General features: G+C 47.9%; 1 protein-coding gene across 3 annotated transcripts in view; it reads right to left on the minus strand.

Annotated features, from left to right (window-relative positions):
- LOC117581241 (neurotrimin) overlaps positions 1–6,739 on the minus strand; it is a 25,577-nt gene extending 18,838 nt beyond the window's left edge. For all 3 annotated transcript variants that reach the window (XM_034268229.1, XM_034268228.1, XM_034268227.1), the window contains exon 1: positions 6,537–6,739. The gene's annotated coding sequence lies outside the window, so the exon portion shown is untranslated. The remainder of the gene's footprint in view (positions 1–6,536) is intronic.
- Between the last annotated feature and the right edge of the window lie 8,594 nt (positions 6,740–15,333).

The following is a 15,333-nucleotide window of genomic DNA, read 5'->3' on the forward strand; positions in this document are numbered from 1 at the left end:
GGAGAGGATGTAGTGGCGGGAGATAGAGAAATGATGGGAGGGTGTGGTGGGGTGGTGTAGTGTGGTGGATTGGAGTGGGGGGGGGTGGGAGGGGGGGGGGGGGGGGGGTCTGCGCTGTGTGTTTGGGTCAAATGACATCTGACCATCGGCCATGGAACGTGCTCATTCCCCACTCCCCACTCCCTGCACAGCAAAGTCATCTTGCTACCCCTTCCCCCTATCCGCACACACTTCTTCAACGCATCCACCACGCCTCTCTGTACCCCTTCCCCCCGACACCGACACCAACAACTACAACTATTCTGTGTATGTGGTCGTGTCATGGTCAGCAAAAGTTACTTCTCGCGGCGCTTGGTGGTGGCTTTGGGCAGACGTGATAATGGAATGCCGGGGGAGAGAATGGGGGGAGAGGGAGCCAGAGTCAAACTGTACAACTAGTATAACTGTATTTGCTTAGCAGCACAGAGACACAGAGCCACAGACAGAGAGGAAGAGGGAGACACAGAAAAAAGACACAAGCAAAAGCCAAAACACAAGCACAAATGTATGTACGTACACACACTCTCATATGAAAGACAAATAAGTTTAGTTCAGTTGAGTGGATTTCTTGCAGCATTCTCTTGGCTCCCAACCAGCCACACACCCTGTAAATCAATGGACAATAAGTGGCAGCCTCGAACAAGAACAAATGTGAAACACGTATGGCATGAATATTCCGTATTGTTGTTGTAAACATAACCCTAAACCCTGACCATTTTATCAAAACAAAACTCTTCGTTATTCGAACGGCACTCATCAGCTGCAGCTGCAGCTTTAATTTATTTTCCATTTTCGTCTTTGCTCTTTGTCGCTTCCTTCGTGCCGTTTGGTACCTCGCATCATAATCCACTAAAGCAGTGTCCCCCTCTCCTCTGCCCCTTGCCAATCACCTCGTTCTGATGTTAGTGCTGAGGCGACAGATTTTGCCGGTCACTAAAGGGGGGAAGGCGGGACATGGGCCAAAGTGTAAATGAGCAGTCATAGCCAGTGCCATGTAGTTGCAGCCAGAGGCGCAAAAACGTCACACCATCTGCGTAGTCAGAGAGATGGGGAGAGGGGGAGAGGTAGATGGAGATGGAGTACCGTTTCCACAGCTTCGCAGCCACGTCACAGACACAGGCAGAGGGACCGAGAAGCGTCGCCCCCCTCTCCTGTTCCCCCCTGCAGATATTCATGAATATGCGTGACTGTCAAAGCGGTCAACAGACTCATAAAAATATAGCAGTAGGTGAGGAGTGTGGAGTGGGGAGCGGGGTTGACGGTTGATAAATTCCGAACTCGTGTCATATTTTTATTTTCCCCTCTGCTACAACTTTGGATTACTTCTATTTCTTAGGTTTCCTTTTGCCTTTCGTCTCCTTTTTCGTTAGTTGTTACTTGTGACGCACGCTTAGCCACGCCCATGTCTAATTGAGCGCCACTGAGCCGCTGAGCTGCCTCAGCGAATGTGCAGCAGTGCTGCTAGTTTGGCTATTTTCCCCACTAGATCTAGCAGTTTGCAATTGCCAAGCTAGCGGGAACTATAGCTATTTTCCACCTTTCCCCACTCTAGCGGTTTTTAGTGGCGGCCATTACATTTGCTTGGCTATTTCCAGCTAGCTTAGCTCTTTTATGACCCGCAGTGAGGGCAACACTGATGTGCAGCTGCATTTGTTCATCGCTTGTGCTGGAGCAGCCCCTTGATCCAGACCAGACCAAACCGAAGCAGATCGAAGTGGGGGGGGGATTGTGTTCGCAGGGATTGCCAGTGCCAGTCCCCCCGCTGCACTCAGATCTCGTTAAGCTTTCGGTGTGTTGTTGTCATTGCCGAGTTGTCAATTTCAATGAGCCGAAAACCCTCGACTTCCCTCGTTATCCCTAATCCGTAATAAGCTGCATCAATAGCCGGGGCCAAGTCAATAAGCGAACTTCTCAGCTCTGTGCGGTTCGGTTCGGTTCGGTTTGGTTCGGTTGAGTCAAAGCAATTGGCGTCAAGTGCCAAATAAAGGCATAACTCGGCAGTCAGGACACGACATCCGAGCTAGAGGCCCAGAGGCCAGAGGCCAAGAGTGGCCGAAAAGGATGGAAACTTGCAAATGGGCAAATAAAATGGAAATGAATATAATAAAGAGTCCTCTGTGTCTCCTCCAAAGTGGAGCGGCTGACGACGAGCAGCTTACGTAAATAATGTCAGCGCAACAATAAAAATAATAAACGAATTAGCTGCTTATTCAAGGGCTCTGACCCGAGGGTGAGCCGAGACACACAGACCGAGGACACTGGCAGCATCGAAAACCCAACCCAACCCAACCCAACCCAACCCGACCCCACAGACAAACAAGCGAACAAACATTCAAATTGACTTTGCGACTGGGGTCGTTGGGTTTACAATTTTTGAAAGCGCAAAAGAGCAACCTCAAGCCCTCAAGGACCTCCTCAAGCTCCCCGGCGACATTTGTAACTTTAGTCTATTTGTCTGCCGATGGGTTGGCGGTGGGGCACAAGGACGTTAAGATGTTTATGGCTTGTCAAGGATTATTGTTATCACCAGCTGGCCAGGTATGCAAACAAACGAGCGACCCCAGCAACCGACACCTTTTCACGCTCTGCCGTGTAATTGCCGAGTAACTGAGATGAGAGTCCCCGTGCGGGGGCAAGCCAGACGGCGGGCGCCTGACCACTTCAACTTCAGTTTTAATCTGTGCCAAAGTCAAGACAAGGAACAACAAAGAAAACGAATGGAAAGTGTTGCTGGACGGGACAGAAGGGGAGGCCAAAAGATGGATGGATTATCCCTTAAACCAATTGGAAACTTTGCGAGCAATCGGCATACCAAGGGGCAAGGGGAATTTATGAGCAGCAAAAGCAGCACCACGCTCCACGCTCCATTCTGCTGTCTCCTCCGAGCTGCCAAGTCATGAACGGTGACAAAGGGATTACACGAGAGTTACTTTTGTGGCTGTGTCGGGACAGTGCAGTTTGTAGGCTAAATAAGATTAATTTCGAGATTGAGAGGGATGCACTGCACAGCTGGACAGATCAACCTACATATCTACCCACAAGCTGTCCATCTGTCTGTTTGCCTTTCAATTCATTTGCTCGTCGCCTGTCTGCCTGCCTGCCTGTCTGCCTGTCGATTTAGTCAACGTGCAAATTTATTAGATTAACAGCAAATATCAAATAGGAAATTAACTGTCGTCTGGCATGGACTGGCTTCTACACCTGTGCCACAGCACACCACACCACACCACAGCACAGCACACATTGTGGCTGATGTTGTCTGCTGGCTGTTGACATGCTGAAATCCGTTGCCTACTTTTTGGGGCAAATGAACTTTTCGCTGCCCAAAGACAGATTTACACACAGCTGCAGTCCCAAATGCATAATAAAGAACATATATTAATATACATTCGAAATGAAATGATGCTCCTGGCATTCCTGTAGCTTGGGTGCCTTCTTTTGTCACGCAACATGGAAATAAATTCCCCCAACTTGTGGGACTTGCAAGGAAGGAAACGCCTGCCTTTGAGGTCAGCCACAATTCAGAGAATACTCAGCAGCAGCAGCAGTGCCTGGCTACATGGATCATTTTTACGTTTGACTGCAGAAGTATGCTGGGCACAGTGTCAAGTGACTGGATGCCAGGATGGGTCCCAACAATTTGCTTGCCAAACGCAGAGCCAGGAATGAGCTATGGTGGGAGCCAAGTGACAAGCGGGAGGCAGCTAGGGCAAACCGCATTCAGCATGAGAATATGTATTAAATGCTACAAATAGCCGAAGAGGGGGCAGTGGGACAGCAGCAGCAGCAGCAGCGTCTGAGGTTAACTTTCTGCAAATCCACAAAATGCCAGAGCCAAAACATGATTCGCTGACTTGTTGCTGTGTGTGTGCTGGCAGTGCAATGAGTCAACGTCACAGGGGGACATCCTTTTCCATGTTTTCAGCAAGCGAGTGGCAAAGGCAAACCTCAAACGAAAGCAAACTTTACGGCCAGACACATGTGTGTGTGTGTCCTCTGCTTGTGTCCCGATTTTGTCAGTTGAAAAGGGTTCCGAAACATTTTTAAATTAATGATAAAACAAAAAAAAAAGCGCGTACAAAAATCGCTTAGGGGAGAGAGAGAGAGAGAGAGAGAGAGCTAACCCCCCCTTTGGTTTGGTATTGGAAAATCGTTTTAATTAAATTTCGCGGCAAACACAGCCGCGAGCCGCGAGCAGCTCCACCCCGAGCCACCGCAATGAGAGCAAAATTTACAGCATATTATTTAAAATTATTGTGCATGGAAATTGGCCAGTTCTGTGCCGTGAAATCGATTTGCAATCGAAGGAGAAGTCAGGCAAGCCACACACTTAAAGCCACTCCCGATGGCAGTTGCAGGGGCGAAGGTGACATCACGTGCCGCCGAATGAAGTGGTTCGCCGTCTTGTTGCGGCATTTATTGTTGACATTTAAATAGATATTTCTGTGTGTGCTCAGGACTTCGCTTTATTTGCGTTATTTGTTTTGTGTAAACGATCCACTCCACGCGCTGATTGCAGCTAAACATGCAAGGCAAAACTGTGAGCAATAAAGGTGGCATGTGGCACAGATCAGACTCGGGCCTTCTCCATTCTAATTTCTCATTTATTGCCACATTACGCATACGCACGGCGGCCCAGTGGCCCAGCGGCCCTCTCTGTTCTTAGAGTAACTGTAACCAAAGCCACTCGCTCGCACCACACACAATTGTTTGTGCCACTTTCTTTGCTTTGCTTTTCTTTTCTTTTCTTTCTATCCCGCCCATTGCCCATGTGGCTGCGCTTTGTGCCTTTTGTTCGAGTGCAAGTGCTCGCTTTACTCCCCTCGTTTGCCCCTCCACTGACCACTGCCGCATATCCATCACGCTCCAATGTGCACACTCTGATGCGTTTTTAATTGTGTCAGTTTCCGCTTCACTGTGACACGTTGCTGTGGAATTATGTTAATTTCCTTGGGCAATTGCAAGGCTTCAAACGAAAAGGGTCCTGCCTGCCCGCGACTCTTAATTACAGTTCAAATTTCCTTTGTTGGCCGAGAACTATTTCTAATTAGTTTTAAATTCCCGTCATTCACGTAACCCGAACGCTGCCCGAATCGTGCATTGATGGCCACATCAGCATCAGCCATCAATCCACGCTCGCTGCCATATCCCATTACCAAATAATTAGCACTTGGGCTCTTGCACTCTCCATTGATGGAAACTAACTCCAAAATACGAGTACACTTGGGCCGCGAGTGTTCTCTTCATTTTGGTTTATTCGCCAACGGATTTCGCTCGTGAATAATATAATTATAGAAGATCCTGGTACGAGAAGAAGAAGTGATTCAGAGGCTAAAATAATATTGCGATCTCCCGCCAGTTTCACTCGTGAAGTAAATGACTTTCGGCTTGCATTTTGTACTCCTTAGGGAGCCAGGAATGCGCTTATCTGCCGCTCGATAAGAACTCGAATTTCATTCAAAGTGTCTCTCAGCTGTGGGTCGTTTTAATATTAAATGCAAAATGCACGGAGGAAACACACACGCAAAGGCAGACGAGCAAACTGGCGGGACCACGGGGCGAATGAGTGAAAAATGTTATTTGATTAATTAATTTTCATTAAAAACCGGAGACAGAGAGACAGAGAGAGGAGCAGATGCTTCCTTCGTCCTGTCCCTGTCCCTGTCCCTGTCAGTTTCGCTGTCATTTATAATTTTAATCTCGCTTTGCAGCTTAGCTTCAGCTCGGACCAACGCGGGCTTAATGGGCACTGCTCTAGGACTGCCGCTTAAGCAAACATAAAGATCCTGCCACATTGCAACGGCAAAGGCAGCGCCAAAGGACACTGAGGCTGTAATTAAAATAAGTCTCGCTTGCAGCCCACGGCGAAGGTTTCACCTGGCCATGGCCAAGTTTTGCTCACAAATTGCCTAATGGCCAATAAATCAGTTTTAATATTAATAAAACATAAATCCTGCTGCCCAGCATGAGGGGCGGGGCTCAAGGCTGGCTGGCAGGAAGTGCAGTTTCAGTTTTTTGGCACCTTTTGTCCGAGGAATGCCTTTCAGTTAGTTAACAACTCCGCCAACTAGTCAAGCGTGCAGCCAAATGGAAAACAAAGTGATTAAAAGACAAATGCAATTAGAAGCATAAATGATAAATAAACCAACAAATGAACATCAATGGGTGGGCATAAGTCGGCAACAGAAGCTGCAAGTCGAGTGGCAAAAGGCGTTTTATGAATTTTAAAATATACAAAACCATCCATGAAATGTGTGCAGAAAGCAGGCGAACAAATGAATGACTGAATGCACGAACGGGCAGGACAGGGCAAATTGATATTAAAAGTGCACAAAGCCTTGATTAGGGAACAGGAACTACAAGGAAATGCTGGAGTTGCAAGATCGTTGCAAGATAAATCTAAGGCCAAGTGATCGAAATGGCAGTGCACTCGGTTTTGATCAGCGCTAGAAACTTTCGCCAATCTCTTTGAAATGAAGATCTTGGGATTTGATTACCTGTGCCGCCGTTCCCCACGAAAACGCTGTCCAAACACCTGCTGCCAAACACTCGAAAAAAAATGATGCAAAAACAATTTGGTGGCTTTGTGTTTTGTTTTTTTCGCTCTTTCACTTAACAAAAAAGGAAACCGCAAATATTCGAAATACTCTTCGGCTTTTCGCCACTTTTGAGACAGTTCTCGCTCGATTTGGCTCTATGTTTGAGCAGTTTGCACTTTTTCTTTGTTGATTTCTTGATTTTGTTTATGCTTTTGGCTTGATTTTGATTTGATTTGATTTTGATTTGATTTGAGTCGCTGCTGGAAAATGGTTTTCAAATGTGTGTTGAGCTTGCCACGGCTCACGAGAGCTGAAGGAAGTTGCGTTCTGTGACTGAGCCAAACCGACGCGCTAGGAAGTTGCCCGAGCACTGAACCTGTCGCGCCAAGCTCTGCTCGCATTGGACCGACCTAACACAACGCGCTCGTTCTTCGGCAGCGCCGCTCGTGCCTGTCCCGCTATTTCGCAGCGAAGTCAGACGAATCCGATGACGAGACGAGCAGCACTCGCAGCACTCGCAGCACTCGCGGCTCGGCTCCGTGCTTGGGGGCGTCGTTCCGTTGGCAACATGTTGCCAGCAACATGCTCCCCAACTTCTTCCGCCTGTGCGGGAGGTGCGCTCTCCGATTTCTCACACTTTGGGTGCACAATATTCTGGAGTCCTCTGGCTAGACTTTGTTTGCTGTTAATCGGAATGCGTTGGCATCTTGCTTATGGAAAGGCCCTTTGCTGCCATCATTGACTGTGGCTTTGGCCATTTATTGCTCCTCCTGTGGCTTTCGGATCAACTGGAGCATACATGAGGTTGGGCATTCAATTGAAGTTCAGTTTCAGCTCAGCTTTTTGAGAGCTTTCAATTGGAAATCGCTGCTTGAGTCAGTATTCGGTGGAAAATGAACTGTAGCCTCAATGCGATCGCTGCGGCAACAACGGACAACTAACGGACACGGTTAACGGACAGCGCGAGTCAACCAAGGAAGGAGCAGCACGAGGAGCTTGCTTTTGCACATTGCGCGAAGAGAGGCGATGAATGGTGAAATATTTTTGCGGCTTTTGCAATCAAAGTCATCAAAGAGTCAGCGACAAGGCTACAAGGTGCTTAATGTCTGCCAGCCTACACCCCTTTGACACACACACACCTTTTGGCACATCACTTAGGCAAATCAAGGAGACCAATAAAGGCTGAAAGGCTGAAAGGCGGCAACACTTAGTCTCGCTCTCTCACGTCTTCTGCCCATCATAAGTCTCCGCCTGCAGAGCTCATATGTGAGTGTGTGTGTGGGGGGATAGGTAAAAGCACTTTTGGGCTTGTTTTAATGAAATTCAATGCGTCGACGCAGGCCCGGCGTCGCTGCAAAAACCTTTTTAACCAAATGAACACGAAAATGTTCATCAATGTCGTAGGGCTCGAGGGGGGGGGGGGGGGGGGGGGGGGGGGGGGGAGGAAGTAACCAAAGAAACCCACTTTCATGCTCCATAAGTAAATTCATTTCCTCCAGCCTCCGCTCCACGGACTCAGGTGCCAGTTCCACCCGTTCCACTTCCACCACACACACCCAGCTTGATCTTAATGAAATGTCATCAACTTTGAGGTGTTTATGGCGCACACGGCGAGGGGAAACAACAGCTACAACAGCGGCTAGAGGAAGGAGGGAGGCTAATGGCAAAGGGGTTGCCGCAGAGAAGGGTTGTCCCTTCGGGGGCCAAAGCCAACCCGAGACCAAAAGCAATCCCTGAGTCTGCTGCAGGTATGCGGTTGATGGTGCCAGCAGCTAAGCAGCAAGCACATTTCCATGTATCATAAATTGTGCCACACTTAAAAAGTGATTACGTCTGCGTGTTCTGCTCCTGCCCCTGCATGAGGCACAGGCATCCAATCGAGGACATCAATTTATATTAGATATAGTCAGAGGCGGCAGGCAGCAGGCTTAGCACTTTAGATAAACAATTTTGGGCAAGTTGTTAACTTTTACGATGACTCATTAATTTTGTAGATTTTGCACACTTTTGGTTTCTGCTGAATTGTTGTTTGACAAAAGTTGTTTGTCGATTTTAATGATGTGACACGTAACCCTCCCCCACACCGATTTGCTCCTGTTTATGCTGGAAACTTGAGCATTACAATTCCAGATTAGGTTTTTGTTTGTCTGGAATTGCATTGAAATATTTATGAGCAAATCGCGGGCAAACACTTCCTGGAAGTGTCCACCTTTTGGCTGAACAACAACTGAACAGTCAGCTGTGAAAAGAAACAACCAAACAACCAAACAACCAAACAAGTTGGCCAGTCACGCAACAATCGTTTGGCCACCACCCGGCGAGCCTGTCCATCAATGTGCGGCAAGTGGCTGGCCAAGTCCTTGCTGCTGTCTCCGCCCAGGCTTTATTATTTCTTATTGAATAATTATGGGTCATTTGTGAGTGGGGAGTGGTGAGTGGGGAGTGGGCGTGCCTGTCGCTTCACGTGCTTATCTTGTTTCCGTTGCTTCATTTAAAAGTTAATGACTACTTTTAATGCCCGAGTCGGAGGACAGGACAGGACTTGAGCTTCAGCTTCAGCTTCCGCCAGCGGGCAGACAACCAAATTGATTAGGTTTAAAGGGGAGTCCCGCACACGAAATCAGGCACAGGCACAGGGACAGGCACAGGGAGAGCCCGGGGGAAAATGTTTTACAAATTGAAAGTCACGCAACAATTGATCGGGAGGCAGGACACAGCGAAAGCGAAAGCGAAAGCGACCGCAGAGGCAAATGTTATTGAATCATTAACACCTGAGCGGAGCGGCGAAAGCGAACAAAAAATGATGCCATAAAGTTGATTAGAAGTCACTTAATGGCAGCGGATGTGCCCGGTTTATTGCAATTTGTAACGAGAGCCCAGACGAGCAGTTCCCCCCCACAGTAACGCTTGTAAAATATGCACCAGTCGCGTGTCTGCTTCAAATAAAATACACAGGACCAAGGGTCCTGCCAGGTGGCAAGTGGCATTCCGCAGACAAAGTTCTAGAAAGAATTGCAGAGTTGAAAATTGATTTGGAACACTTTGGCAGCTGCGATTCGAGAGTGAAACTGCTGCGACTGTGCTGCTGACTTGTGAGCCTTATCCTCGCTCTTGCCTCGTCTGGTCAGCGGTAATCCTCGGGCACAACAAAATGTGATGGCAGCCAGCCAGACCATCCATTCCCTGTCCCTGTGCCTGTCGAGGCAGCATCATATTGTCCTGCAGGAGGGGGCCAGCTTTTTAATGTTGCCAACAACTTTTAAGTAGCACAAAAATGACGCAAGACAGACGACGAGACGTTGGCTTTGGCGAAACCGATGGGGTTGAGGTTCAGGTTGAGGTTGAAGTTCAGGTCGGAGGTTGAGAGTTGAGCATAAGTACTTCCGACTTTAAAAGGATGTCACATCCTGTTTCGCTTCTGGAGCGTGAAGCGCAGACTGGCGACGCGATAAGAGGTCGCAAAAGGAACCAGAGACCAGAGACCAGAGTCAGCACTGGGCAGGGCAGGGCAGGCGACCACAATTTAAGGTGCAACAGTTTGACAGGCTTAAGCCGTTCGTCCTGCACCTACAAAAGCTAGGAGGAAAGCAGCTTAAGGGGCACACTGGTCGGCCAGTGTGCCCGTATAAGAATCTTAGGGGCAAACGGCTTAGAATCGACTCAGGTGTCCTCTCCCAGGGTGACAGCTCGGGGATGGGATTCGTGAATAATTCAGCCACCCAAAAGGAGTGCCGAATAGTTCCTGCCATGTGGAGCAGTGTGTCAGCCGTGGAGTGGGCCCGAGGGCGGATGCACGTCAATGAATGTGGAATGGAAAGATACGGCTACAGATGAGAACGATAACGATGATGGAGTTGTTGTAATGAGTTTTGAGAGACAATGCTGACAATCCTGATGCTGACATTTATGCAGTTAGACACAACAATAACGGCAAACGGCGCAAAGCACAAACAATGAGTGCAGGCAAAACAGTGGCAGGAACAATGGGAATGTGCCTCCTCCGCACACATTTGGCGCCCTCACCTCCTGTTTGCAGCATAAAAAGCAACCAAGATTGATGAAGAAGCGCCAAGCCACACAGCAAAAACACACAATAAAAATGTATCCCAGGCAGGAATCGGATACACAAAACAAAACAAAACAAAACAAAACAAGAAAGAGAAAGAGAAACACGTTAGTGTCTGTAGCTATGACAATCTGTGTGGCAAACAATAAAAAAAGAGAAAAGCTCGAAGGCAGCAAGGGCAAAGGCAGAGAGAGAGAGAGACAGCGGCAGCGGCAGCGGCAGCGGCAGAGAAAGAGAAGAAGAGTAACCGCCAACGGGGAGCGACGAAGAAGAAACGGAACGAATTGGGACGGATCGGCTTGGGTCTCGGGCGGGTCTCGCTGTGGCAATGGGCAGTGGGGGATTGTGGATTGTGGATTGTGGATCGTGGGCAGGGAAGGGCAGCGAACAATACGCCTGACAAAAGTGGAGTCAACTGCAACGGCTGCACGCTGCACGCTGCCTGCTGAGGGATGGGCCAGGCGACAGACAAACACACAGGGAGAGGGATAGGTTCTGGCACCGCATAATATGTGTAAAGCCAAAAGGATTTGTTATTCGAAACCGAGCGAAGAGATAAATAAACAAAAGAAGATTCCGCTTCTCCTTCTCGTCTTGTTGTGCCATGTGGCCACCAATTCCCTGTGCTCCCTGTCCCCGCTCCTCTCTCTCCGCTCCCTGCCGCTGGTGGGTGGCAGGTCAGGACAGTGGAAACAAAGACCCAACGGAGCGACAGAGAGAGGTGGAGAGGGGCTGGGAGTGGGGGGGACTGTAACAAAACCAGGAAAAAATACCAGAAAATTTTTAATAAGTGCCACAATGCAGCGACAGAAGGAACGTGAACTAAGAGAGAGGGAGAGAGAGAGGGAGAGAGAGGGAGCAGGCAACAGCAATAATGAATGCTCGGACACACACACACACACATGTGTCCCCCAGTGTGTTTGTGTGTGTGTGTGCGATGCATTTAGAAGCCAGCCAGCGGCCAAACACCAAAATCCACCATGGCGACGGCAGCAACAGCGACGTCCACGTTGACGGGATGTCAACCAAAATGTTTGAATGACATGCAAAAGTGAGAGGAAATACAAATTGTTGCATTGCCCCCCTCCCACCCAAACACCGCCGCCCACCCGCCACAGCACTCTTTGCTGTTGTTGTTCGTTCCGTGTGGTTCCTGCAGTTGTTGTGGTTGTTGGTTGTTGTTTTTGGTTGTTGTTGTTGGTTTTCGTTGTTGTTAGTTGGTGTTGGTGTAGTTTTTATTGTTGAACTTTTATTGTTGTTGCTGTAGCTGCCATTATTGGTGTTGTAGTGGTTGTTGTTGAAGTTCTGAACGGCGTTTTGTAACATTTTGTTGTTGTATTTTTAGTTGTTGGTGTTGTTGTTGTGGAATATATTTTTTTCCTGCAGTTGTTGTCGATGCTGGTTGTTGTTGTTGGTTTTCGTTGTTGTTGGTGTAGTTTTTATTGGTGAACTTTTATTGTTGTTGCTGTAGCTGCCATTATTGGTGTTGTAGTTGTTGTTGTTGAAGTTTGTTGTTTTGTTGTTGTATTTTGAGTTGTTGGTGTTGTTGTTGTAGAATATATTTTGGTCCCCCAGCGAGTTTTTGCCTTTACTTCTTCTGGGGCAGTGTCCTTCTTCATCGATCATCGATGTCCCCGGGGATCTTTGGCTTTCTAAGGGCAGGCATGTTGCCTGTAGAATCCATGACTGGAGCTTGTAGCCCGAACTCGCCTCACTCTGAGCCGACAGCTTCCATTGCTCCACTCCACTCGATTTCCACTGCAGATGGGGCAAGGCAAGTCGGGGCATGGAAAGCATATTTAGGCTCGCTGTATTCCGAAATAAAACCATTCTAAAACTGGGGCGAATGCCCTTGTGCTGCCGCCCCTCCCAGACCCCATTCCCATGGCAATCCTTCGCTTTTGGATGGCCTGCTGCTGCAGCTTGCAATAAAAAATGAAAGCAAACAAAAGCTCTGGCCACGGAAAATGCAAAATGCAAATATTGTAACAAAAATAAAAGAAACACAGGAATAGGGGATAGGGGATAGGGGACAGTGGATGGGGCAGGGTCAGGGATGGTGCAGCCAAACCGGCAAACGGAATTGCAAAATGAAAACAAATTGTCCACAATTTTAATAACTCACATTTTGCGGCAACGTTCGGCGGCAGTTTGGAATTAAAAGCCACAGCCACAGACACACCATGGAAGTCACATCAGGTGTCTTCGGCAGGAGGGTAAGGCAAAGGGGTAGTACTCCCAGGATTTATTTATTTTTGGCAACAACTTTCACTGCCCCAGAGAGAGAGAGAGAGAGACTCCCAATTGAAGCAGTTCTTCGGCAGCTAATCGCTTGGATTCCTGCAGCTCTTCGCAGTCCTCCGGCATCGCATTCTGCACACCGCTTTGTGCATTATTTACATTTTTTAAGGTTTAAACAAATATTATAGCGGCGGCAGTGTAAGCCCTGAAATGGTGGCCAAAGGTGACGAGCATTAAGTGAAATCTGAACACGATTATTGGGCACACAGCAAAAAATAAAATATCAGAGGGCGCTTGACCCGCTTAATGCCAGCATGTTGTATGTACATATTTAATGCACACTTATACATAGCTATTTATGTATTTATGTACACAGATATGTAGGGCAAGCTTTTTTGCAAAAACAATCAAAATAAAGCCAACCAAATGATTGAAGCTGCGAGTGTAGTAGAATATTCATGTTTGATTAATGCAAGGAGTACAAACACGGACGCGGAAAGGCAAACGGACAGCCGAACGGACAGTGGTACGGACAGGGACTGTGTACTGTGGACTGTGGACTTTGCACTTTGGACACGAAACCACAAGCACATGTTGACTGTTTGCAGAGAGACTTTTGTTGCAGTAGTTGCAGGGTTTCGGCTTGTTTTTTTTGTTCACTTTTCACTCTGTTGTTTGGCCGTTTGTTAATTTTGCAAAATTATACAATTAAATTGTACACGAATGCCGCAAACAGGAGCAGCCAGCACCAAATATTCAGCTGCCATCGAGCCCAAATCTCATGGGACAGAAAAAAGGAAAATTCTTTGAGCAACTTCAGCATCAGACACCAATTTAAATGTTTTCGGAGTGGGCAGAGGGCGGCGGGTGGGCCAACATCAATTCAAAATCGTTTAATAAATTCGCACTAAAATTCAATTCCGTTTTCATTAAATGCCACATAAATTATACGAACTGTGATGGGTTGGTTGTGTGTCGCGAGTGCTGGGAGGCTGGGAGCAGTCATTTATCGTTTGTGCAGCCAAATAAAATGTACACCCCAAAGGCCGAGCGACTGGCAACAGGATGATGACTGTTGGAGTGTGTTGGAGAGGCTCAAAAGGTGACCAGTGGCAGAAGCAATATATTGCCGATATCTGAGAGTCTGCTTTAAGGAGCAAAGCAATTCGTTGAGCTTGGTTGCTGCCCCAGAAAGTGTTCATTTCCTTTTTGGCGTGTTATCATCGCCACTTCCGGCGGCAAACGTTGGCAGCGTCTGGCAAGGGGATGGGGAACGTGTGTGTCTGTGTGTGCGAGCAAATAGCCAAACTTTAAGGCATCGACAGAAGCCAAGGCAGCCGCAATGAAAACAAAAGCAACCTTAACCAGCAACTCTAGCAATTCGCACCCCCCTCCCCTTGGACAACATTCTATGCACCGACTGCCAGGCAGCCAAACTCTCAACTTCTTTGACGACCTTGGCTGGCAGGAGTGCTCTGCAGTGCCGGAAAAGTGAAATAAAATGAAACTTTAGCCTCTCCTTTTTCGCTTCTCTTCTCGCTCCCCGCTCCACGCTCCTCTCTTCGTTCTGCTTCACTTCGCTGCAACGGAGTGCAAACACAATTTGAATGCTGCCGCTGCCATCAAATCGAGTAGAAAACATCTCCCAGAGCCACCAAGGCAGGAGAGCGGCGGTGTGGTGGCTGGGAAAAACTTTTCACTTAATCGCTTTTCGTTGCGTTCGAAGGAAAACAAACAGAGCTAATTAGACTTTATCTACTTGTCCTCCTTCGATCTGCTCGTACTTCTCCCCTGGTCGTCTGCCACTTCTTCTGCTCGATTCAACTGGTTGTTCTCATGCATCAAGACACAGAGCAAAGACACACAAAGACTCTGCCAATAAATGGCGAAACTTTGTTGACCATGAACTTGAGCAGTTCTCCAGGGGATTTACTGAATGCGAGAGCAGTTGCCAGACAATCCAAAACGGAGAGTCCCTACTTTTGGTCAGTGTATTCTCTCTCTACGAATTGCATTGTCTGCTTTGCACTTTACCGTTGCTTGTTGTCCGGAGCTCTGTGAGCGCTCTGCTCATAGCTGCGTTGTTGTTAGTGCTAGAGTGAGCGTGCGTGGGGAGAGCGAAGATCGAAAGGGAGACGGCAAGCTTGCTGCTGTGCAGCCACTTGCTTGGCTAGAGCGAGAGAGCGATGCATCGAGAGAGCGATGCATCGAGAGAGAGAGAAAGTTGCCGGCTACAAAAGCAACAAGTTGCTACAAATCAATTTACATTTTTCTTGCTCTTTGAAAGAATTTGTTTTTGGCAAAAATAACTCAAACAAACCCAAAGATCACTTGCGAATGTTTGGAAACTTTTCAAAGTTTTTATTTGGATTCAAAGCGGCAGTCCCAGTCCCAGTCCCAGTACGATGCTGCTGCCAGCTTGTCACACCTTTTTCAGCACTATCAGAA

This window comes from Drosophila guanche, unplaced genomic scaffold, assembly GCF_900245975.1.
Source record: "Drosophila guanche unplaced genomic scaffold, DGUA_6, whole genome shotgun sequence".
NCBI lineage: Eukaryota > Metazoa > Arthropoda > Insecta > Diptera > Drosophilidae > Drosophila > Drosophila guanche.